At 44.2% G+C, this 24,181-nt stretch overlaps 1 protein-coding gene and 1 non-coding gene across 2 annotated transcripts in view; one reads left to right on the top strand and one right to left on the bottom strand.

Annotated features, from left to right (window-relative positions):
• The window catches only part of LOC126263342 (C-Maf-inducing protein-like), a 983,791-nt gene that overhangs the window by 346,770 nt on the left and 612,840 nt on the right, over nucleotides 1-24,181 (bottom strand). The window lies entirely within an intron of this gene.
• Nucleotides 23,021-23,093, top strand: Trnaa-cgc (transfer RNA alanine (anticodon CGC)). Its single transcript has one exon. It is a non-coding gene; the product is annotated as a tRNA-Ala (tRNA).

Below are 24,181 nucleotides of genomic sequence, written 5' to 3'. Positions count from 1 at the left end.
TTGTTTTGTGAGTTAATTTATTTTTGATGCATCATGAATAGTTGCGTGAAGAACAAGTTAACACATGTCGGAATAACCAGTATGAAAGACACTTGGTAGTTTTCGCGTATGAACTTGATGATAGTTGCAGAAAAAAAATACACTGAAGAAGACTGCCACAGATATATTGCACAAGTGTTGAGGATATTAATTTACAGGCTACGTTTTCCATCCTGCAACGCACTAACAGGCGCCATTGGAGACACTATAATGTTTCACTTGCGTTGATTGCGAAGTCAGTCAGCTGCTGGGGCAATCGTGATATAGGCGCGCACGCACTGGGCCAACGAACGACAGGCAACGTATTCTGTCGAACGGTGGTCGCCAATAAATTGGCGTTCTGCTTCTCATCCGTGACAAACGTAGGGCTTGGGTTCAAATGGTTCAGCCCTGTGGAATCGTAGTTGACTGTGGTAACGATGTTGCTCCTGCTTTGTTATCATCATAAAGTAGCATTTTAATTACAATTCCACCGGCCGATATTATAAGGGAAGAAAGGGATTTAGCAGCTGTCACAAGTGCAGCGTTTATTTTGCTGCAAGAGACTGAGCATCAGAAAAACAAGAAGAAACGACGCTGGTGGATGATCCGTCTTTTAAAAAGTGGGGAACAGTTTGGAGGGTCAAAATTAACGTCTACCTTAAAGCTGAATTGGAATATGAACTATTTCATAATTTTTTCCCGAATGAAAGCTGCGGAGTTTGAATTGTTATTGAATTGTGTAGACTCTAAAATTTCCAAAATTAGAAAATTAGGCCTCTTTCAGGAGAGCCGTATTGCAAAATGGTGCAAATGGCTCTGAGCACTATGGGACTTGACATCTGAGGTCATCAATCCCCTAGAACTTACAACTACTTAAACCTAACTAACCTAAGGGCATCGCACACATCCATGCCCGAGGCAGGATTCGAACCTACGACCGTAGCAGTCACGCGGTTCCGGACTGAAGCGCCTAGAACCGCTCGGCCACAACGGCCGGCAGCCGTATTGCAGAATGACTAATTGTCACTTCGAGTTTTGTTAGTTTCTCTTTGTCGTTCACGGCGATAAGATGTCAATAACGATTCCATTTTCTTTTTCACGTCGTGCACAACTCTTTCTAACGGTTCACTTATTTCCCTCCAAGCGTCTAATCTTTTCAATTTGTTTTTATAATCGCAGTTTGTAGAGGCCCAAAAAAAACATTCCCTTCCTCTGCAAAACTCCATCCACTGTAATTCTCTCTTCATATTCCACCTCATACACGAGTACTTTTGATTTATTATGATCAGTTAATACACATAGCGAGAGCAGGCACTGCCTGCAGCGGAAACAGCGACTGTTGAAATTATGTTTTTCAGGACAGCCACAAGTCGGCCTCAACACGTTTTATTGATCTATTTCGCTCTTTAATTTAACAACTAGCTACTCTACTTTAAACAGGAAATTCCAGAGTTTCTGATGGTGCTCTTGTGTTAAAGAGCGAAATCGGTCAGTAAAAAGTGATAAGTGCGGCTTGTGGCTGTCCTTGTTCAAGAGACACAACAAAGTTGCAACTGAACAAACAAACATTCGACCTGGCGTCCACGCTAGGAGAGGGGTCCGAAAGCCAACCAATCACCAACGGTTTGATCTTATCGCCAGCAGGCAAACCGCAACCAAGACCAACCGCTTCGTTGGCTCGCATCTGCCGCTCGTACACATTAAGCAAATATCAGTCAACTAGGTGGTTGACTGTCGTTCGTTGACCTTTACGCATGCTTCGCGACAGCCGGATGGTAGCGAAAAAAAAATGAAAAGAAAAAAACGAGGAACTAAACGATATTTGTTCGTACAATGCAGGCTTCCATTGCTGTTACATGCTTGCTTTGTGGTTTTTATTATGTTCGCATTAGGCCGTAGTCCGAGGCAAGTTTCTGCGTTTCGTGTCCTCATGCTGGAGACGTCATCAAAGACAGGCGCAGTATTTTCGGTCTTAGAAAGGCCCAGCAAGCTGAACTGTTTGTTTGTAAGCGGGCAGCCGGCAGGCGGCAGGCCGTGGCATCATACCACTGCCTAAAAGATCGCTGATTCGCGCTGACGTGTGCAATGAAGCGTGTAGTTGGAAGGAGTCGGCACCTCCCTTTTCAGGGATTACGCCCGCCTATCACCGCAACAGGAGTACATAAAACCCCATGTGCTTGCGGTCAAGTGTACAGAGGAACTTCTAAGCGAAGTAACAACGCGTTGCAGCCTAGTAGGAAAGGCTTTTCGTTTTTAGAAACAATAGCATCTTCTTTCCTTTCCGAAGGGTGGAGTATGGTGTCTTAACTGAATCTAGACAGTCGAGGGAGATTAATGTGAGCACCTATCAAAAGTCTGAATAACCACAAGAGCAGCTTGGACCGCTGCGTGAAGTGCAAGAAGACAGTAGATGAGATTCTGGAAGGTGCCGATAGGAACATGGAACCATGCCGACTCCACTGACGTGGCCATCTCCTCTACGTTTCTCGGGTGGGGATCCATGGCTGGAACAACCCGATCGATGTGGTCCCACAGATTGTCGATTGAGTTCCAATGCGTGCAGTTTGGTGGCCAGTAGAGTACGATACACTCACCCTGGAGTTCTTCGAACCATGCACGTAGACTGTGAGCTATGTGACACATTGCAATGTCCTGTTGGTAGATGCCATCGTTCAAAATGGTTCAAATGGCTCTGAGCACTATGCGACTTAACTTCTGAGGTCATCAGTCGCCTAGAACTTAGAACTAATTAAACCGAACTAACCTAAGGACATCACACACATCCATGCCCGAGGCAGGATTCGAACCTGCGACCGTAGCGGTCACGCGGTTCCAGACTGAAGCGCCTTTAACCGCACGGCCACACCGGCCGGCTAATGCCATCGTTCCGAGGAATAATGAACTGCATGTTGCGGTTGATGTGGTCCCTAAGGACAGACGCACACTTGCGTTCATCCATTGTGCCTTTCAGAATGACGAGAACATCCACGGAATGCCACGAAAACATTCTCCAGACCACAACGCTCCCTCCCCCGACCTGGATCTGTCCGACGATTGTTGCAGGGTGATCGCTTTCAGATGTTCCACGTCCGATGGAGCGTAAGACATGTTTCATCTGGAAAGGCCACCTGTTGCCATGCAGTGGACGTCCATTTGCGGTATGTGGATGCAGTTTCCAGCCTTCGTCGCCGATGGACAGCAATCAGCATGTCTACATAAACCGGGCACACGGTGCAGAGGCCCATACGTAACATTGGTTGCTGAACAGTCGTTGAGGAGACACTGTTGGTAGCCCCTCGGTTGATCTGTGCTGTGAGTTGCTCAACAGTTGCACGTCTGTTCGCCCGTACACATCTCCGCAACCGTCGTTAATCCCTATCGTCTATGGTCCGTAGCGCACCACAGCTGCCTCGCCGCTGGTTTCGGATAGCACCATTTTGTCATACACGGTGTACTTTAAACACGGCGGCACGCGAAAAGGTCACAGACTTAGCCCTTTCGGGAATGCTTCCATTTTTGGCCCTCGTCCACCTCGGACAACAGATAAACCGTTCCGTTGTAACGAAGACTGCACTGTTTTTCCGCGTGCTCCCGACACGGTTTATACCCTCGACAGCTACTGTTGCCACATGTCGTCTGTGAGTAGTTATTTGCTCGTTAATGTCGAACATAGCCGACGATGACATTAATGTGATGAACCATGTACGTGTATCCTGTGTTGGCGGCCATAATTAGCGCATGTGCAGTTTTAGCCTAATGTTTATATTATTGATGAATATTAGTGAGAGTGGGGAAATGGTGAAACCCTGCGCCGACACATAGCCTACTGCTCTCGAATAGCAAGAAGTTTGAAGATAAGCTTCAAAGACCTATCCTCCGAATGGTTATAAGATTGTCTCCGGTGACAGCCCACTCTCTGCTCATGTGGAGCGGGAGGGGAGAGCTGGTTCAAATAACGATAAAAAGAAGGTTGAAAGATGCATGTATATGGTCAAGATGCATTTGTGGACTAACCACCGGTTTGGACGAACAACGCTATCGTAATTTATATTATCACGTCAGTTCGTCATGTAAATGTTTAATGGAATCTTTCTATATCTTCTCCATTCCTTCGCAAGGTACTGAAAGAGATTTTTTTTAATCTCAGTTGTGAATAAAAATAAAAAAAAGCTGTACACTCTGCTTCGGCGGCAATTATAACATTTACTCGTCTTTTGTTTCCGAAACACGGATTAAAGTTGTAAGGTCCCCACTATGTATTTCTGTATGAAATTTAGCCCAAATCTACCTCCCAGTCTATAAAAAGTCTATGTATCACCAAAAATATGCACCCACAAACCGTTACCTAACTTAAAGTTGTATGCTAAACTTTGCTCGGCCACAATGACGAACCTGGGTGCACGAATGGCAAAACATCATGTTTTCGGATGAATACAGATTCTGTTTACAGCATCATGATGGTCGCATCCGTGTTTCGCGACATCGCGGTGAACGCACATTGCAAGCGTGTATTCATCAACGGCATACTGACGTATCACCCGGCGTGATGGTATGGAGTGCCACTGGTTACACGTCTCGGTCACCTCTTGTTCGCATAGACGGCACTTTGAACAGTGGACGTTACATTTCAGATGTGTTACGACCCGTGGCTCATTTATATCTTGATATAGATAGAGACCGTAGCACAACAGGATATTGATAGAGCCGTTATTACGGCCAGAGGTGGTTTTTCTGGGTACTGATTTCTCAGGATCTATGCACCCAAATTGCGTGAAAATGTAATCACATGTCAGTTCTAGCATAATATATTTGTCCAATGAATACCCGTGTATCATCTGCATTTGTTCTTGGTGTAGCAATTTTAATGGCCAGTAGTGTATTATGAGTCCAGTGCGATAACGTAATGAGGGACTAGTCACCAGTGGCAGCCTAGCGCGTCTCCTGCGAGTAGGGTGTGGCTGGTGAGAGCAACAGCCGGGCGGCCGTCGCGGCGCCTCGTGCTGCGGAGGGCGGCCGACGGCCGGCCCACAGGCGCCGCCGGCGGACAGCTGGTGGCCGGACGCATCTCGTATCCCAGAACCAAAAATACCTCGCGGGCGGCTGCAGCGCGCGGCCGTCAGCGCGCACGTTTATTTCGGTTGGAAGCGTGACGGCCGCAAATAGCGGGCCTAGGCCTGGACTAGCCGAGGCGAGCCTAGCGGGCTGACGGGCTGACGGGTCGCGAGCCGCTTGTTGGTAAGCGGGCTAGCGTCAGCACGGCGCCGCCTCTCCGGCTCACCCCGTGGTGCTGCCACATGCTCCGGTATTTATGGGGCGGATGATACAAAGGAGACCTGCTGAAAAATTATTGATTTTACATTTTTTTTAATTTTTTCATAATGTGAGGCCACAGTCATAATACAGGGTGTCCGAAAAGTCTTTCCCTGATTACATAAATTGATAACTCAGGCTAGAAGTAAGATACAAATATGCATCTTGTGTCGAATTGTTTACAACTATCAAAGTTTTTTTTCTGTTTTAGGTTCGCAGTACGTAAGTAGTGGATGAGGTGCAGTGCCTAAGAAGCCATGTTAACCAATCAGGAGAAGGCACAGTGTGTCCTGTGATACCATGAGACACGATCACCAACCACAGTCCAGAGACACTTCCAGACAACATTTGGAAGGAATCCACCTGATGTCAAGAGCATTAATGCCTGGTATGAGAGGTTCAAGAACACAGGATCGGTTGCTGACCTTCCGAGGTCTGGTCGACAAAGAACCTCAGCAGACAGGGTGGAAGCTGTAAGGCAGTCTTTTCTGCGAAATCCGAAGAAATCGGCGCGAAGGGCCTCACGTGAATTACAGATGCCAAAAAGCTCTCTCCATGACATTTTACACAAACGTTTATTGTTTCGTGCATACAAAGTGCAAATCGTTCAGGTCTTCTTGCCCAATGACAGTACACGTCGATATGACTTTGCGGTCTAAATTCTATCACATATCGAGGACGATGATGGTTATCTCAGACGAATTGCCTTTTCCGACGAAGCTACCTTTTTTGTCAGTGGAGTAGTGAATCGCCATAATGTGAGCAACCCCCCGCGAGGTCATGGAGTGCACCAGAGGCAGTCCAAAGGTGAATGTTTGGTGCGCGCTATTGCACGATCGAATTATCGGGCCTTTCTTCTTCGCTTAGGCTACTAGTGTATCTGCAGTGTATCTGGACATGTTGCAACTGTATGCTGTTCCTCAGCTGCTTCAGTATAACCCAGATGTCTTGTTTCAGCAAGACGGTGCACCGCCTCATTGGGGTTTGGACGCCCGTGCCTATCTCGATATGACCTTCCCTGGGCGATGGATTGGTCGTCATGGGCCAACGGTTTGGCCTCCACGCTCTCCTGACATAACCCCATCAGACTTCTTTTTATGGGGTTACGCTAGGACGAGGTCTACCGAACACGTGTACCAGATCTTGAAACCCTGCGGCAACGGATAACCACAGTCGTTGAATCGATCCCTCCAGTGATGTTGGCTAATGTGTGGACGGATATTGAATATCGCCTAGATGTGCTACGTGCTACCAAGGGTGCTTATGTGGAAGTTTACTGATGTGTGAAAAAACTTTGATAGTTTGTAAACAGACACCAGTTTCATATTTGTATCTTAAAATGGGTCTGAGCACTATGGGTCTCAACTGCTGTGGTCATAAGTCCCGTAGAACTTAGAACTACTTAAACCTAACTAACCTAAGGACAGCACACAACACCCAGCCATCACGAGGCAGAGAAAATCCCTGACCCCGCCGGGAATCGAACCCGGGAACCCGGGCGTGGGAAGCGAGAACGCTACCGCACGACCACGAGATGCGGGCATTTGTATCTTACTTCTAGCCTGATTTATCAATTTATGTAATCAGGGAAAGACTTTTCGGACACCCTGCATATTTCTTTAAAGTCAGTACCGCCTTTAGACTGTTGTTTTATTTGCAGTGTTACATTTACACGATCATGATTTCGGCTTTAAAGTGCCATTATCAAGTGTTTTAATGTTATACAGTGCCTAAGATGGCGTACTGTCGTATTTAAAATACACTATTAGACACATTGTCTGAGGGTCAATATTTCTGGTAAAGTCCACTGCTTTGTTTTATCACTGAGAAAGATGGTATACTCAGTGATAAAACAAAGCAGTAGACTTTTATCAGAAATACTGACCCTCAGACAATGTGTCTAATAGTGTATTTTAAATACAACAGTATACCATCTTAGGCACTGTATAACATTAAAACACTTGATAATGGCACTTTAAAGCCGAAACCATGATCGTGTAAATGTAACACTGCAAATAAAACAGTCTAATGGCGGTACTGACGTTAAAGAAATGTTGATTTATCGAGTTATCGTTATTATATAGAAAATCGATATCCAGCATCGAATTAGCAATATCGAGTGCCGATATTTTTATTTTATTTCATATTATGTTTTTTCTCAATTTTCGGTAAATATTTGAAGCTGTTCTTTTGGTTCAAATGGCTCTGAACACTATCGGACTTTGAACAAAAATGGTTCAAATGGCTCTGAGCACTATGGGACTTAACATCTGAGGCCATCAGTCCCCTAGACTTAGTACTACTTAAACCTAACTAACCTAAGGACATCACACACATCCATGCTCGAGGCAGGATGCGAACCTGCGACCGTAGCGGTCACGCGGTTCCAGACTGAAGCGCCTAGAACCACTCGACCACTCCGGCCGGCTATGAAAGGAATTACTTTTATAAAATATTTTAGTTTCGATGTTATAATCGATAAGTACTAGTTCTGAATCAACAGTTAATTTTTTTAGAAAGACTTGATATTAGGAATTATTTGCTGAACACTTAAAATTTCTATTATTAATCACGCAATCCTGTACTGTTCACTATGTTTATTTGTGGATTCATTTACGAAATAATAATCGAAATTAATAATGTAAGAAAACTAGCAGCAATTCATTTGTTAAGGAAAATTGTAAACCCTTTGGAGTATTCTTATTTCCGCAGAGTGTGGGAGTCGTAAGCTTGCCTCCGATGTGATCAGACATATTGTTGTGCGAACAATGTAATTTCGGCTTTGTTAATGATAAAAATCAAAATATTGTATGATATACTAAAATGTGAGAAAATCATTGGAAAATATATTTACGTAAAAAAAATTCTGTAACCACAATCTTCAAATTTATTAAGTTCAAACCAACCGTGAGGACCTGCTGTTATATTTTCAGATTCACGAATCAGACCCCTAGACAAGAAGAACTGGGGCCATCTCAACATGACAAGCTAAGTAAACTTGAAAGTTTATTGTAATCTTCGCTCCTCTCAAATCTTCATAAAGACTTTGCTTATTAATTACTTGAACAGGGTTTCGTTTAACGTGGACAATAGATGGAAAAAGGAAGGAGGGGTAAGATTACAAAGTGACACAAAGGAAAAGTCCCATTGTACTGGGACGTGGCGATGTGAATGGAATAACTGGATTTACGATGTGAAGAAATAGGAGTTTTTAACGCAACTAATGAGTTTTGTTAATGTGAAAAATCAACATATTATATGATATACTAAAATGTGCGAAAATCAGTGGACAATATATTTACTTAAAAATAATTCTATAACAACAGTCTTGAAATTTATTTAGTTCAAACCAACAGGACCTGCTGTTAGTGTGGTGTCACCGCCAGACACCACACTTGCTAGGTGGTAGCTTAAATCGGCCGCGGTCCATTAGTACATGTCGGACCCGCGTGTCGCCACTGTCAGGATCGCAGACCGAGCGCCACCACAAGGCAGGTCTCGAGAGACGTACTAGCACTCGCCCCAGTTGTACGACGACGTTGCTAGCGACTACACTGACGAAGCCTTTCTCTCATTTGCCGAGAGACAGTTAGAATAGCCTTCAGCTAAGTTAATGGCTACGACCTAGCAAGGCGCCATTTGTACCATTGCATGTATCTCAAGATAGTCCCACTTGTATCATCAAGAATGCTGTATACCAAAGGACGATATAAAAGTTAAGTGTTCTAGTAGCTACGTTCTTTTCTTTATCACATTCATTACGAATCCTGTTCCAGACTTCGCGCCAGTCGGCGTGTGTGTACGTGTGCCCTCTCGGCTACCCGTCACTGTGGACTGGCTGCCTTGTCAGTCCACTACAGTTAGATTTTCAGCTTCAAGAATCAGACCCCTAGGCAAGAAGAACTGCGGACATCGGCATTCTTCAAAAACAGTTCTTGAAAATGATGGTCTTTGCGGTGGGCAGACGTGCCACGGAAAATGGTGACCCAATCGGCGCTCGGCGCTCCTACACAAACTGCAACTTTTAACTTCACCACGCAATTTTGACACCTCAAGTGCTAGGTCGCTAGCGTTTGAAAAACAGGAAACAGGGCAGTCGACATGAAGTGATCCGGACACATTCGATATGTGACGAAACGGAACGACGGACGCATCGGACACCTTTTATCGTGCCACTTACACGCAGTTAGCATTATTAGCAGAGTTGTTGTCGCCAAGCGTGAACATGCTTCGTTTTTCTTTCAATTCTTGCTCGACGGGAAATATGCAAAATCTACAGAAAATCTAATAATAAATCAATACTTAAATATACAACTCTAAAACCGGCAGTATAGTAACAATGTGCAGCCTATATTTTCATAAGCCAGTATGTCGATATTTCTTCCGTCGATACATCGATACATTTTTCAATATATCGATATATCGGATTCCCTACTTTTTTGAAAATATCAACACTCCTAATACATTGTACCTATACTATAATGTGACTGGCTCCGGAAATTTTTTTAGTAACATAACCCAGTATATGAAATAAAGTGGTTTTGACGTCTTGAAAAGATGGCCGGTTTTGACACCATCATCGCAATCAGATCTTAAATGTGCATCGGCGGAATGGACGCGCAATGACAAATCTTGAACGTTATTCTGGACTGTGTAATGCGGTCTTCAATGCTTAACTTTCAATGATCTGCCTTCGAAACAAACGTTGATCATTTATTTTAATTGAATTGCATCTATTCTCTCACCGACATCTAGAGTTATAAAATATTACTTACCTTTTCGTTTCGTGCTGACTTTGTTGTCTCACGTGGAAAACGCTGGTGGTGTCGGATCTTATATCTGCTATGCACCGAAATAAAGTTTCTGAACTTTAAACAGTTATAATCACTAATACTCGCACAGATTTAATTATTAACAAAAGGTACGTCTGCCTTCAGCAGTATTACATAAACAGATATATCTCCCATTACAATAGTTCATCTTCCGAGACTGTCCATTTCACATTCCCACCAAGACTGACTACTTTCGAGACTGAGCACAACGAACAATAACAGAGATGTTTATAAAATTAAAAGAGGGTACAACTTTGTCCTTAACAATCGCTAGTAAACTTTTGAAACAATTGATAAAAATTAATTTACAGAAATCTATTAGTAAATAAAATGCTTCAACGTTCATTCAGATATGTGTAATATGAATATTTAAATATGGAACAACTAGTTTTTTCTCACATTATTTTAGAGGTCGGGCAACCACAGCCAAAATTGTTCATGGTGAATAAAATCTTCCGTACTGGCTGTTAAAACACTATTACGTATTAAAACGTCACGACCGGTTTCATGTCAGTGGAGACGCATCTTCAGGTGATGTGTTTCCTTACTTTTTCTGTTTTTTATGAATGTGTGTATGCGACCTGTAAATATCAATACCTACTTTCGTTTGTTACGGCCTTTATCCCATATTGTGCGCAGTGTCGGCAGGGTTAAGTACGGAGATGGCATGGTTAATTTTAAGGGGTGGCCGGATGCACTTCCTGCCGCCACCCCATACACCCTAGGACGGAACTAGTGTACCCCAGCTGTCTGCATCTAGTGTAAATCGTGAAATAGTGTGAATGTGTTTCAAATGTCTGCGAGTCGTGTAACAGAGACGGGACGTGGGGACCAGCCCGGTATTCACCTAGTAAGATGTGGAAAACCGCCTAAAAACCACATAAGGCTGACCGGCACACCGGCCGTCGTCGTTAATCCGCCGGGCGGATTCGATCCGGGGCCGGCGCGCCTACCCGAGTCCAGGAAGCAGCGCGTTAGCGCTCTCGGCTATCCTGGCGGGTGTAAATATCAATACCTACTGATACCGCACATCTCTTGTTGTGACATTGAGTTGACTACATTACAACAGTAAATGATGAACGTAAAATAATGCAGCGTCGTTGGTGCCCTAATGAAGCTTAACAAGACTGTGTGATCTTAAGCTAGCCTGGCGTATCAACTGTTTATACAGCTGTTGGGTGTCCATCCGAGTGCAATCGTTTACGAAAAAAGGTATTTCGACGGCATTCCTGCAGATGCCTGCAGAATTAACGTCTCTGCTATATCGCGCCTCCTTCATACTCTTATCGCTCACCACCCCTTCCCCCACTACGTGGCCGCATGCCCCGGCTGCTGGAGTGGTGGGGGGACGCGATCGCCGAACGCTAGGTGAGGGTCCGTCTCTCAGTGCTTCTACCGCCCCCGTTGGCTGCGGAAGTCGCTCACGGTCGACGTTGTGACTTCAGCTGAGTGTCCCACATTTTACAAAGAGTCAAACAACTGTCTCTTTTGATCAGGCCATGGGCTACTCGTATTTAAACAGCATCGTTTAACACACAATCCCAAAACGAAGATGTCTGTCATACAATTAGCGCTTCCGTTTGTTGATCTTCCTGCGCTCTTGGCACCTTTCTTCAAATGTCTGCAGAGTCTGCGTGATGTATGCCTTACCTCGTTTGCATGGGATGTGGTAGAACCCGATTTACGGTGACCTAAGTCATATTTCATTGTACCTAATAAAGCACAGATTTTCTGAGATGAGCGGAAAACTTAGTTAATGTTACGTCGAGCCACTCAGTTAATGTTACGTCGAGCCAAGAGATTCTGCCACTTTGTTCCATACTTTGTCAGTGCACTGGAGATACAGCATTGTCTTACCCATCTCGCTGTGTTCTGTTTGCTGGTCCTGTACCTTCCGTCTGAAAGCACGTCGGTTTTGTCTCCCGCCGTGTTGGTTCTTTTTGAGTACGTCCTTAAGGCTGTTGCGCTCCTTTGGTAGGTTTTCTTCGTCCGATGCTGCATGGGCCCTGTAGATCGTTGTACATAGTACACCTTCACACTGTGAAGGACGATGCCAGATGGAGGCGTGGTGATACAAAAACGTGTTGTTGACTTTCCTGTACACACTGTGCCGTACAATACCGCCCACTTTGCACTTGGCTAGGTCCGAAAAGGGAAGTTCGCTATTCTCTTTTCTATGGTGAATTTTATGCTGGGATGCATGGAGTTCAGATGGAGAAACTTCTGAAATCTGAAGCCCCTCGCTCCTGCGTAGCCTCATCACAGAAGATTTCTCACCGTATCTGGAAAAGCAAGTAGGCTTCAGTGCAACTCTCCCTGGAGCTTTTTCTTCAGACTCTTTGTTAATAAGTTTGTCACAACCGGTGGCTGAGCGCATCCCATTGTGACGCCACCCGTTTGTTCGTAATGGTCGCCATTGGAGAGTCATGCAGATGTAAGGCCAAATTCGAAGAAGTTAGTCGTTTTGGGACTGGATTTCTCCCTGATCAGCTACAGGGAATCGGAAAAGAGCACTGTGATGGAGACCACACCAAGTACCACCATAAGCTACTGGCTTCGAAGGCGTACTTCTTGCAGTCGTTGAATGAAATGTTCAGCGGTCGCGCCCTCCAACACTCCACCCGACGCTGCGTGAGGCTGACATTTACCGACTTAAGGTCGATTCACACTTAACGGAACGTGTCCGTCACGTCAAAACATTCTTCCCTGTGTTTCTAATGGCTGTGTTCACACTCGACGTCAGCGTCCCGGAACGTCTCCGTCACGTCAACGTCACGCATTCTTTCGGAGAATGTTTCCCGTCATGACGGTGAGTTGACGTGATGTAAATCTCTGGTTTTCGAAGGACTGCCTCCATGTTTTTACTCGGCCCCTGTTTATATATAATGGAAAGAGTGAGGTTAGGTAGATGTGGTTCGAAAACTTTTCTTGTACCTAACATGTAAGAATCAATTTTTTATAGTTCCGAGTTTCTCTTTGTTATTTATTCTAATTACAAGTAAGTTCCGGTGTTTTCTATTGTATTTATTATTTTGTTTAGATAATGGAGTTCGACGAGTATTTGATTGAATTAGTTCGTTCTCATTCAGAGCTATATAATATGACTGATAGGAGATATAGTGATTCCGTTTGGAAAGAAACACTGTGGAAGGAAATTGGAGAAGAGGTGGGGCGTCCAGGTAAATGAAACGCAATTTAATTTTACTTTCTACTAAGGATTGTTAAGTGGTACGTAGTTAGTATGTGCGAAAGTTTTCGCTATAACGATGAATATTTGAGTGGAGTACCGTGTGCAGCGTTCCACGGTAAAAACATTATATACTGTACAAGATGTTTTTTAAAACTTACAAACTCCAGCAACGTAAATACACTGGTGTTGACCGAATTTATGTTGTATTGACGTGCACCTAGCATTTCAGGATCTTTAAATTATATACTGCACGTGGATGCTGTATACACGTAACGGAGAATAGTCCCAGTCAGTTTTATTGGGCTGTATATTTCCAGTATTTATCTGAGTGAGTAGCACAAAGTAATTTAGCAGACACTTTTGTGCTGTGCAGTGTATAAAACCTCAAAGTAAAATATATCATATCTAATGTAAAACTGTTGCTATAATTTCGAAATATTGCACTAATTTAATATTTATGTAAATAACACACCATATAGAAAATCTGGCAATGCACTTGGGCCACTCGTATTCTTTAAATTACAAAAGTGTTATTGCTCTATACGTTTGATCATAATGAAACAACACTTCTTTTATGTAAAACAGACACATTGTGACTGGGTAATTACCAAAAAACCTTTTAATGGGATGACAGAATATACAATCACTTACTACATTGATTCATGTGAAAAGGAAATAGCCGGCCGCGGTGGTCTCGCGGTTCTAGGCGCGCAGTCCGGAACCGTGCGACTGCTACGGTCGCAGGTTCGAATCATGCCTCGGGCATGGATGTGTGTGATGTCCTTAGGTTAGTTAGGTTTAAGTAGTTCTAAGTTCTAGGGGACTGATAACCACAGCAGTTGAGTCCCATAGTGCTCAGAGCCATTTGAGCCATTTGAACCAAAAGGAAATAAATGGACAGTAATTCTTGTTCCTAGTACGTAAAGAATCTCTTACCTTATTCTCATATATATTTGGAGCTAGAAAAAGATCACAGGATACAAATATGTTTGTTAGAAGTTTTGTAAATTACTGGATAAGGCTTACAAAGCTTCTTCAGCTTTGTGTAGGCTGTAATTGAACATTTTGTAGAGAGTGTTTACTCATGAAAATTTTTGAACAAAAGTATGTTTTTATAGAAACCTGGATGATTTCCAAGAAATGGTGTCTATTGCCTATGTGCTGATTAACAGCATAGCAAATGAAAAGTACCTCATATTATTGGGAAGCTGTTGTAAAAATAAATGAAAGCAAACCGTGTTTGTGTCCCCGTTAAAAGTTTGAGAAGTCCCTAATTATTTTTTGAAAAAGCGTTAGACTACTCCATGCACTCTATTAACAGCTGTATATGTTGTCTTATCTCAGGCCCTGAATGCAAGTGACGATGGGTGTCACTGAGAGACCAATTTAGAAAATGTGTTATTAAAAAAACAAAGAGCGGACAAGCTGCCATACCCAAGAAGCCATGGAAGTATGAGGAGATTATGGCTTTCCTGCGCCCATACAAGCTGGAGCGGGAAACAGTTTCTAACATAACTGTTGATATTTGTTCAGAGGATGAATCAAACAGTGAGGTGTCATCACCTATTCCGGACATTGAAAATAACAGTGATTTGAGATCAGAGACAAGCAGGCCTGACATGCAAAAGCGTAGTCAAAGTGGCAATAAGAGGAGAACTACAGACTCTGCATCTGCTTCTCTGATGAATTATATTCTAGCGACACAGCCAAAGGAAGATCACATTGACAGTTTTCTTTCAGGGATATGTGCCAGTATAAAAAGATTGTCCCCATTGCGGCAAATACAAGCTAAAGACGAAATTTACAGAATAGTGTCTGATCTAGAAAGGGATAAAGTGTGTGAAAATATTAATAGTGATACATCGTGAACAGTGCTGTTTGTTACACAGTTTGGAAGCGCTTCTATGTATAAGTTGATTAAATAAAACGTCTCTTCACAGTGTAGTTCTGTCTTAACAACCAAATAATGTAATCAATATTTTACTATGATATGAATTACTGTTCTGAATGAGAGCTACTGTTACATATGAAGGAACAGAAGCTTATCTGGTTATACTATTTAGATTTAAAATTTCAATAGTGTTGTAGGCAGCCAAAATCTGGTGTATCCTATTAGACATGTTTCCTACGTAGAACAGCATCATAGTAAATGAATGAATAGCTCACTGATAATTTATATGAAACTTTTTCGGTAATACCTGTATCAGGAATAAGAACGTGATTTTTTTCTTCATCTAAGTGAAACAAGAATCCAGGTAAGCTCTTTATTAACAACTTTATTAACAAATTTTGGTATTTTATGAAGATCCGAAACTATGCCTATAATAAACCAATAGACTACAAAAGCGCCTCTGGCGAGTGTATTATGAACCATCACACGACGGTGTGTCGACATTGACGTGCAGTCTAGTGTGAATGCTCAGAAATTTCTCTGACCGTCGACGGTCCAAAACGTGACGGTGACGTTCCGTTAAGTGTGAATCCTCCTTTAGGGGCTCAATATGGCCGTTAGATGCTTGGCCAGCTGGTACGTAGGTACACTCGTCGACACGGCAATACCAGACGAAGAAAGTCTACCACCTTAACGACATATTAAAGAAAACGGATACTGCGAGACACAAATTCTATATTCTTCCGAGCAGAAGGTATCAGCCCATGAAACAATCTGAAGAGCCAAAGAAACTGGTACACCTGCCTAATATCTAGCAGGGACGCCACGAGCACGCAGAACTGCCGCAACACGAAATGGGATCGACACCACTAATGTCTGAAGTAGTGCTGGAGGGAACTGACCCGTGAATCCTGTAGGGCTATCCATAAATCCTTAAGAGTACGAGGGGGTAGAGATCTTTTCTGAACAGCACGCTGCAAGGCATTCCAGATATGCTCAATAATGTTAATATCTGGGGAGTTTGGTGGCCAGCGGAAGTGTTTAAACTCAGAAGAGTGTTTCTGGACTCACTCTGTAGAAATTCTGGACTTGTGGGGTGTCCTGGAATTGCCCAAGTCCGTCGGAATGCACAGTTTACATGAATGGCTCAAATGGTTCAAATGGCTCTGAGCACTATGGGACTTAACTGCTGAGGTCATCAGTCCCCTAGAACTTAGAACTATTTAAACCTAATTAACCTAAGGACATCACACACATCCATGCCCGAGGCAGGATTCGAACCTGCGACCGTAGCGGTCTCGCGGTTCCAGACTGTAGCGCCTAGAACCGCTCGACCACTCCGGCCAGCTTACATGAATGGATGCAGGTGATCAGACAAGATGCTAACGCGAGATGTCAACTGTCAAAGTCGCATCTAGACGTATCAGGGATCCCATATCACTCCAAATGAATACGCCCCACATCATTTCAGAGCCTCCACCAGCTTGAACAGTCCCCTGTTGACATGCAGGGTCCATGGATTCATGAGGTAGTATCCATAGTCTTACAGTCCATCGTCACGATACAATCCGAAACAAGACTCGTCCCTCCTGTCAGGCGACATGTTTCCAGTCATCAAAAGTCCAATATCCAATGTCGGTGTTGACGGTCCCAAGCGAGGCGTAAAGATTTGTGTCGTGCAGTCATCAAGGGTACACGAATGGGCTTTGGACTCCGAAAAGCTCATATCGATGAGGCTTCGTTGAATGATTCGCAGGCTGACACTTGTTGATGGCGCTGCATTGAAACCTGCAGCAATTTGTGCAAGGGTTGCACTTCTGTCCCGTTCTCGCAGGATCTTTCTCCGGCCGCAGCGATGTCGGAGATTTTATGTTTTACCGGATTCCTGATATTCATGGTACACTCGTGAAAATGTCGTACGGGAAACTCCCGCCAATGTAATAGTAGTAACCGATCTAACAACTGCGCCAGACACTTGTTATCTTACATAGGCGTTGCCGACCGCAAAGCCGTATTCTGCCTGTTTACATATCTCTGTGTAGTATACGACTGGATGTATAAGAAAATGGCGCATCCTGCCCTACATCGGCATGGTATCGAACAAAGTCGGCAGAATCGGATTTTAGATCTACGTTTTCCGTCCTCCTCATAAAACATGTGCGCTCTGAGGTACAGGTAAATATAACTTGGAGCTCCGTAAACCGGATGTTGGCCATACTCCATGCAAATGCGGCAAGCCTTGTGTCGTTCAGACCGTGCAGACGGTCGAGGAAAGGGGCCGCGAGCGCGCGCACACACACCACCACCACCACCACCACCACCACCACCACCACCACCACCACCACCACCATCCCGCACCCGGCACACGCACACTCTATGAACTCAAGCAAGCAACAAAATCTTTGGTCGTGGAACACTGCATACCCCACAGAAAGCTCAAATATAGAACCCGCCGTTTTGGGACTGAGTTCTGAAGGAGGTTGGTCGACAGCCTGATCCACGACGACAGTGGCTTCAATGATCGTAAAACATGGGTCCCAGCACTCAGCTAACTGAAGTGACGTAGGCTGAGAGCGCCCTCAGTACGCGACGGGGCCGGCAGAAGCAATGAGGGACGGGAGTTGACGCCCAGCATTCGGCGGCAGCGCCCTCCACCACTCCATCTGCCGCGGCGCAGTGCCGGGCAGTGACGGAAAGGGTAGGGAGCACTAAGCGTATGAAGAAGGCGCAATGAAACAAAGATACTCATACTCAAGACGATGGGGGAGGGGAAGCAGGTATACGCTGTCGAAATATGTTTGGTTGGACGCCCGAGAGCAATACAAACATAACAGGACTGCTAATGTTCTGCATATAAACGATTTATAAGATAGTGTCAACAGTATTATCACGCAATTACACGGGTTTGATAAGCGAGTAAGTATGGCAATATTTATAACAAATACGTTTTTCGTAGAGTGGAGATCTTTTCACGGAATTTCAATAGTCAACTTTCACATCTCAATGAGAAAATATTTTGCTGACTACCAGTTACTTAAGCAGAAATGACCGTCATAAAAGAATACGTGGTCAGAACTTGTACGGAAAAATGTGTTCATGTTTTGTGTGTGTTATTAGAGAGTGATGTGGAGGATATATAGTCTGAAAAATCTTTCTATGCTCCGTCTGCCAAGCACTTAAGCATGAAATGCAGAGAAATAATGTAATTGTAAATACCATCCGCCGTTGATGTTGTTGTCTCAGGAAGAAATCGTCACAGGATGGCGATCAGAAAATCAGGAACGATTGAGACTGTGTTTCCTAGGGGTGTACAGTACTGCGACTCTCTTTAAATGTATATAAGCGCGAGCTAACGCCCATAACAAAGAGAAAGAACCAGGGATATATAACAAAGAGAAAGAACCAGGGATATCCAGTTTCATAATGACATTAAGACTTCTGTAGCCTGTCATGTAATTTAAAAATGTTGGTGGTTGTGGCATGGTGTGGCCTATCGCTCTGCGATTTCGTTTCTGCTCTGTCAAGATTACGAGATAATCAACTATGTGAGCATGGTACATTGTGCTGGGAGTGGCAAGTTTTCGATTTCTCGCAAGAACATATTTGGCCCCGAGAGCTCAGCAGTCTCTTGAGGTCCGCAGAAGGCTTTACACGGTGTCTCAACAGAAAACGAGGACCTCTTGGGTGGCAACCTGTTTTGTGAAAAGTGATCTTATTTCCCAAAATGCTTATTGATTTTGCTTCCTGCAGTCTTCCAATTAAACATGAGTGACACAGAGTTCAGACACATTTTATTTTAGTTTGAAACAATTTTCAGACCATTGCTCTCTATTATTGATTTTCAGTTGTTACTTGATTAGATTAAATAAAAGTTTTGTGTTCTCAATTGATTTACATTTCGGGATCTCGTGTGTCCTACAACTTCCCTATTCCCCAAGTGACCCTTAGTAAGTATAACTAGCTGCATTTATAGGACATTTGCTTCGTTTTGACGTGTTTCTGATGTGCGCAGTGGCCAAGCGTTATTTTTAAAGATATAAGAGAGGCAGACGTGGTAACGAGTGTCAAAAAGTCACAGGTGTAAAACAGTTAGAGTAGTTGGTGTTCGACGTATTGAATTGTGTTTCAGTCTTTTCGAGGCATGGTAATTGTGTTCACTGTGCCATGCATTCCACTTGGAACATTTTCCATATTTTGCATTTCATATCCGTAGACATCAAAGCAGCTAATTTCAAGCCGACATACGATTTTGTTATTATGACACGGCAACAAATTTTCAGGATAACAGTAGGTAGTGACATGAAATGGGATATACATAAGTAATCAGTAATAACAAAGGCAAATTGTAGACTTAAATTTGTTGGTCTGTTTCTGAGAAGTGTCGTGCACCAGTAAAGGAAACTGTACGCAAGGCGATAGTGCGACCACTTCTGGAGCACTGCTCCAGAGTTTGGAACCCTACGAGAGGGCGGCGCTGCGTTGACACTTGACTAATCACAGTGGAAGTGTACCCGGAAGGCCGGCCGGTGTGGCCAAGCGGTTCTAGGCGCGTCACTCTGGAACCGCGCTACCGCTACGGTCGCAGGTTCGAATCCTGCCTTGGGCATGGATGTGTGTGATGTCCATAGGTTAGTTTGGTTTGAGTACTTCTAAGTTCTTGGGGACTGATGACCTCCGATGTTAAGTCCCATAGTGCTCAGAGCCATTTGAACCATTTGTACCCGGGAGGATGGAGATTCAGAGCCCGAACCAGTCGTCCACATTTACGTTTCCATGGTATTTCCAAAAAAAATTCCTGTCAACGACTATGTCGAATTTCCTTACACATTGTTCCACAATCGGAAATCGTGGTCCCTTTCTATTGGTGACGAGGCTTTTAAAGCATAATTCTCCTTCCTTCTAGTATCTTGAGTTTTATCAAGGGAGCATGACAGTAAAAATCGAATGGATTCATAAACACGATGTTAGGCTCGTAACAGGTAGTCTATACGCAGGTGTAACAGTGCCGCTCAGGGAATTTAAATCCAATCTTTGAAGGAAAAGGTTATGTTTTTGTACAGAAACTCTGGCGGATGAGTAGAGAGAGCTGAAATCTTAAGAACACTGTGAAATGATTTTACTACCTCTATAGTTTATCTCGCATAGTGGTCATGAGAATAATACAGATTAGAGCGCATACTCGACATTCTTCCCTCGCTCCAGGTAATTTATCAAATGTGACCAACAGTACTATCATACGATTACACGATAAATCACATACATTTAAAGGTTATCGATTCGACTAATGAGGCAGAGAAAGGCTGAGTCTCATGTGAGATACAATCCACCATGTGCTGTAGAGTGGGTTGATGGGAATATACCTATGTACATTAAATGTATTCGCAATTGTGAATATAAGCGACCATCAGCTGTAGAATGGAATGACGACAATGAAAATTTATGCCGGACCTGGACCCGAACCCGAATTTCCCGCTTATCGCGAGCGGTCCCCTTACCACTTGGCTATGCGTGCATGTCTCACGTCCACCCTCAAAGTTCCATATGTCGTCAGCCATGCGTCTACTACCTCTACTCGTACATCGATTACGTATATTCCCGTAGAATTTTACTTTAAAGTTACTTGCCCGGTGTCGGCATTTAAATTCGATATTGCAGTGCCTATGTTATTCTGAAATGGCCAGTTCCTTTTGACATGCATGCATGTCCGAAGGAACTATGCATCGTAATTCAGAACAATACAGGGACTGCAATATCATATATACCTATGTACGCCCGCTTATCTCCTGCTAGAAGCCGTTGTGTGTAAGGTTACCGTCTGCTTAGCGTTGCCTATTATTAGGTTTTCCCCGAACTCCTTTGCTTCCCTCTCACATTTCCGCACGATCATTCAGCGTGCGAGTTTATTTGGCCATGGTACGAGGCAACGGGTGATGCTGGAAGAGCACAAACAAAGCATTTATTGCACGGAAGTGTCGCCACTAGACCCTATCAGCTGGAAAACTAATTAAAGAAATATCCAATGGCTTTCATAATAATGCACGAATCAACAGTGAGATTGCAACTCACTGCACATGGTATTACGATAGTCGTGCTCTGAGACGTATTATAATTTTATTTGTCAGTTAATAAAGAATGCCCTTGTTATATTAAGATTACAACACAATTAAATTACAATAAGTAAATAACAAAACAGGCAGAACTATTTTATAAATAAATTGAAACAAATAAATATACATACAGCTACGTTTGTGTACGCGTCCACGGGCGCCACAGCACTTTCAAGGAAAAAATACAGGGGCTGGACAAAAACACGGAAACATCGTGAAAAATACACGCCTGAAAATAAATGCAGATGGTAGCCAAGCCTGCAGGTTATGCTGTCGTATTTGACACGAAAGGAACCTGTGGAATGTCCTCAATACGTTGCAAGTGTCAGTCTTGGTCATAACAGTGCTGTGTGTAAGCTCTTCAGACAACAAATTAGCCATCCCTCAAGAACTGATTACAAGCATCATTTACTACCGTGTAATCCAGCCCTGGACTCGATAACCGCTTGGATTCGGTTAGGAGGTGAGTCCGCAAGGCTGTGCAGAATTTTGCGTACAGGTGGAGGCACTCGCTGACGATCTGACAGCACAATTCCACCAAACTGCAAGGATGCTGATGTCGGTGATTTTTCCGCTGTTCCAACGTATCCCAAAGGTTTTCTGTGGGATTCAAGTCAGGTGATTTTGCAGGCCAATCGAGATGTAATATGATAGGAGAGTGTTCAGAAAACCGGTCATATATTCTTCCATCTTCTATGAACTTTGTTGTTGTCGTCTTGTGAGGTGACATATCACAGGCCCATTCCATATAGTTACCGCCGCAATGTTCTCTTGCTAACAGGTTGGGATGGACCTTCATTCACTGCCTAAAGCTTTTCCTTTCGGGTTTGGAAGCGATTTTGGCTCACAATCCGTGAACGCATCTCCGAACCCTTGTAGTCAGGATATTTTTGGGACGACAACGGTATCTTCGTGTGCCGTCCCACCTGTGTTACACCGCTGCCTGTAGACACGTTGAACAGTCCGCTGCGAAAGTGACAAATCCAGCAACTTCACACACCATATGACCAAGTGCCCCTTTTTGGCACTCTTTCACATCCTTCTATTTACCCATGCTTACTTACAATGTCCGCTTCAAATGTAACTGTCTCATTGATCGCTACTGCATTTTGCTCACGTAGAGGCAGTGCGTGAGAGGTTGCATACGTGACTCAATCGCAACGCCATCTGTCAACGCTTAACGATTGATCTGCGCATGCGGACAAATTTACTGTCCGATGAGCTTAGTTGTGAGTGCATTATGTCGGAGCTAAGTGAGCTCGAACGAGTGCAAAGTGGTTAGTACTCGTATGGTGGGTGTTTGAATAACCAAGGTAGCCGAGTTTTCGGTGTTTCAATAGGGACTGTACCGAACATTTGTACACGATATAAAAATGCGGAAAAAGACCATCCGCTATGTCACAACCGGGACGAAAGCATGTGTCGAAAGTTTTTGGCAGAAGGTCACTGAAGAGGACGGGCTGCCGGCCGGAGTGGCCGAGCGGTTCTAGGCGCTACAGTCTGGAACCGCGCGACCGCTACGGTCGCAGGTTCGAATCCTGCCTCGGACATGGATGTGTGTGATGTCCTTAGGTTAGTGAGGTTTAAGTAGTTCTGAGTTCTAGGGGACTGATGACCACAGCAGTTAAGTCCCATAGTGCTCAGAGCAATTTGAACCATTTTTTGACCGAGCCAGATGGCGCAGTGGTTAGCACACTGGACTCGCATTCGGGAGGACGACGGTTCAATTCCGTCTCCGGCCATCCTGATTTAGGTTTTCCGTGATTTCCCTAAATCGTTTCAGGCAAATGCCGGGATGGTTCCTTTGAAAGGGCACGGCCGATTTCCTTCCACATCCTTCCGTAACCCGAGCTTGCGCTCGATTTAGGCAGCCATGTCGTGGTACTGCATGGGGCCCAATGTTACTCTGCAAGGAGACATTACTGCCAAGGATTAGATGACCAGAATTAAGTGGCCAGGATTAAGTGGCCAGGATTAAGTGGCCAGGATTAAGTGGCCAGGATTAAGTGGCCAGGATTAAGTGGCCAGGATTAAGTGGCCAGGATTAAGTGGCCAGGATTAAGTGGCCAGGATTAAGTGGCCAGGATTAAGTGGCCAGGATTAAGTGGCCAGGATTAAGTGGCCAGGATTAAGTGGCCAAGATTAAGTGACCATTTAGGCTGATCAGGTCAATCCTATGGTATAATGCTTTTTCCCTAGTGGTGATGCTATGTTCTAAGACGACAGGACTCCTGTTCGCACAGTTAGCATCGTCCAGGACTGGTTTTGTGAGCTCGACGATGGATTACTGTCGCATCTCCACTGGTCACCACAGACACTGAGATCTCAGTATTACTGAGACTTTGTGGTCGACTTTGGAGAGAAGCGTGGGTGGTCGCTATCCATCTCTGTCAGCATTACCTGAACTTGCCACTATTTTTCAGGAAGAATGATGTAAGGTTCCTTTGAAAACATTACAGGACCTTCATTTACAATGCCAACGGTTTTCCTACACGAAATCAGGCGTGGTTGTTTTGTTTGTAGTGTACCAAATTTTTGTCTTCTCCCTCTATCTTTGATCAGTTACCCATTTTTTAATTGGTTGGTTGACTGATTAGGGGGAAGGGACCAAAAACCGAAGTCATCAGTCCCGTAGGTTTAGGGAACGATGGGGAAGGAAGTCGGCCGTGTCCTTTCAAAGGAACCATCCCGGCATTTGCCTGAAGCGATTTAGGGAAATCATGGAAAACCTGAATCACGATGGCCGGACGCGGGTTTGAACCGTCGTCCTCCCGAATCCGACCCACGTTTTGACAGTAGGGGTGAAACACTTTGGTACAAGGTTTCTTGA

This window comes from Schistocerca nitens, chromosome 6 (genome assembly GCF_023898315.1).
Source record: "Schistocerca nitens isolate TAMUIC-IGC-003100 chromosome 6, iqSchNite1.1, whole genome shotgun sequence".
Lineage (NCBI taxonomy): Eukaryota > Metazoa > Arthropoda > Insecta > Orthoptera > Acrididae > Schistocerca > Schistocerca nitens.
The sequence above is the reverse complement of the archived record's forward strand: the minus strand, read 5'-3'. Positions and strand labels throughout refer to the sequence as shown.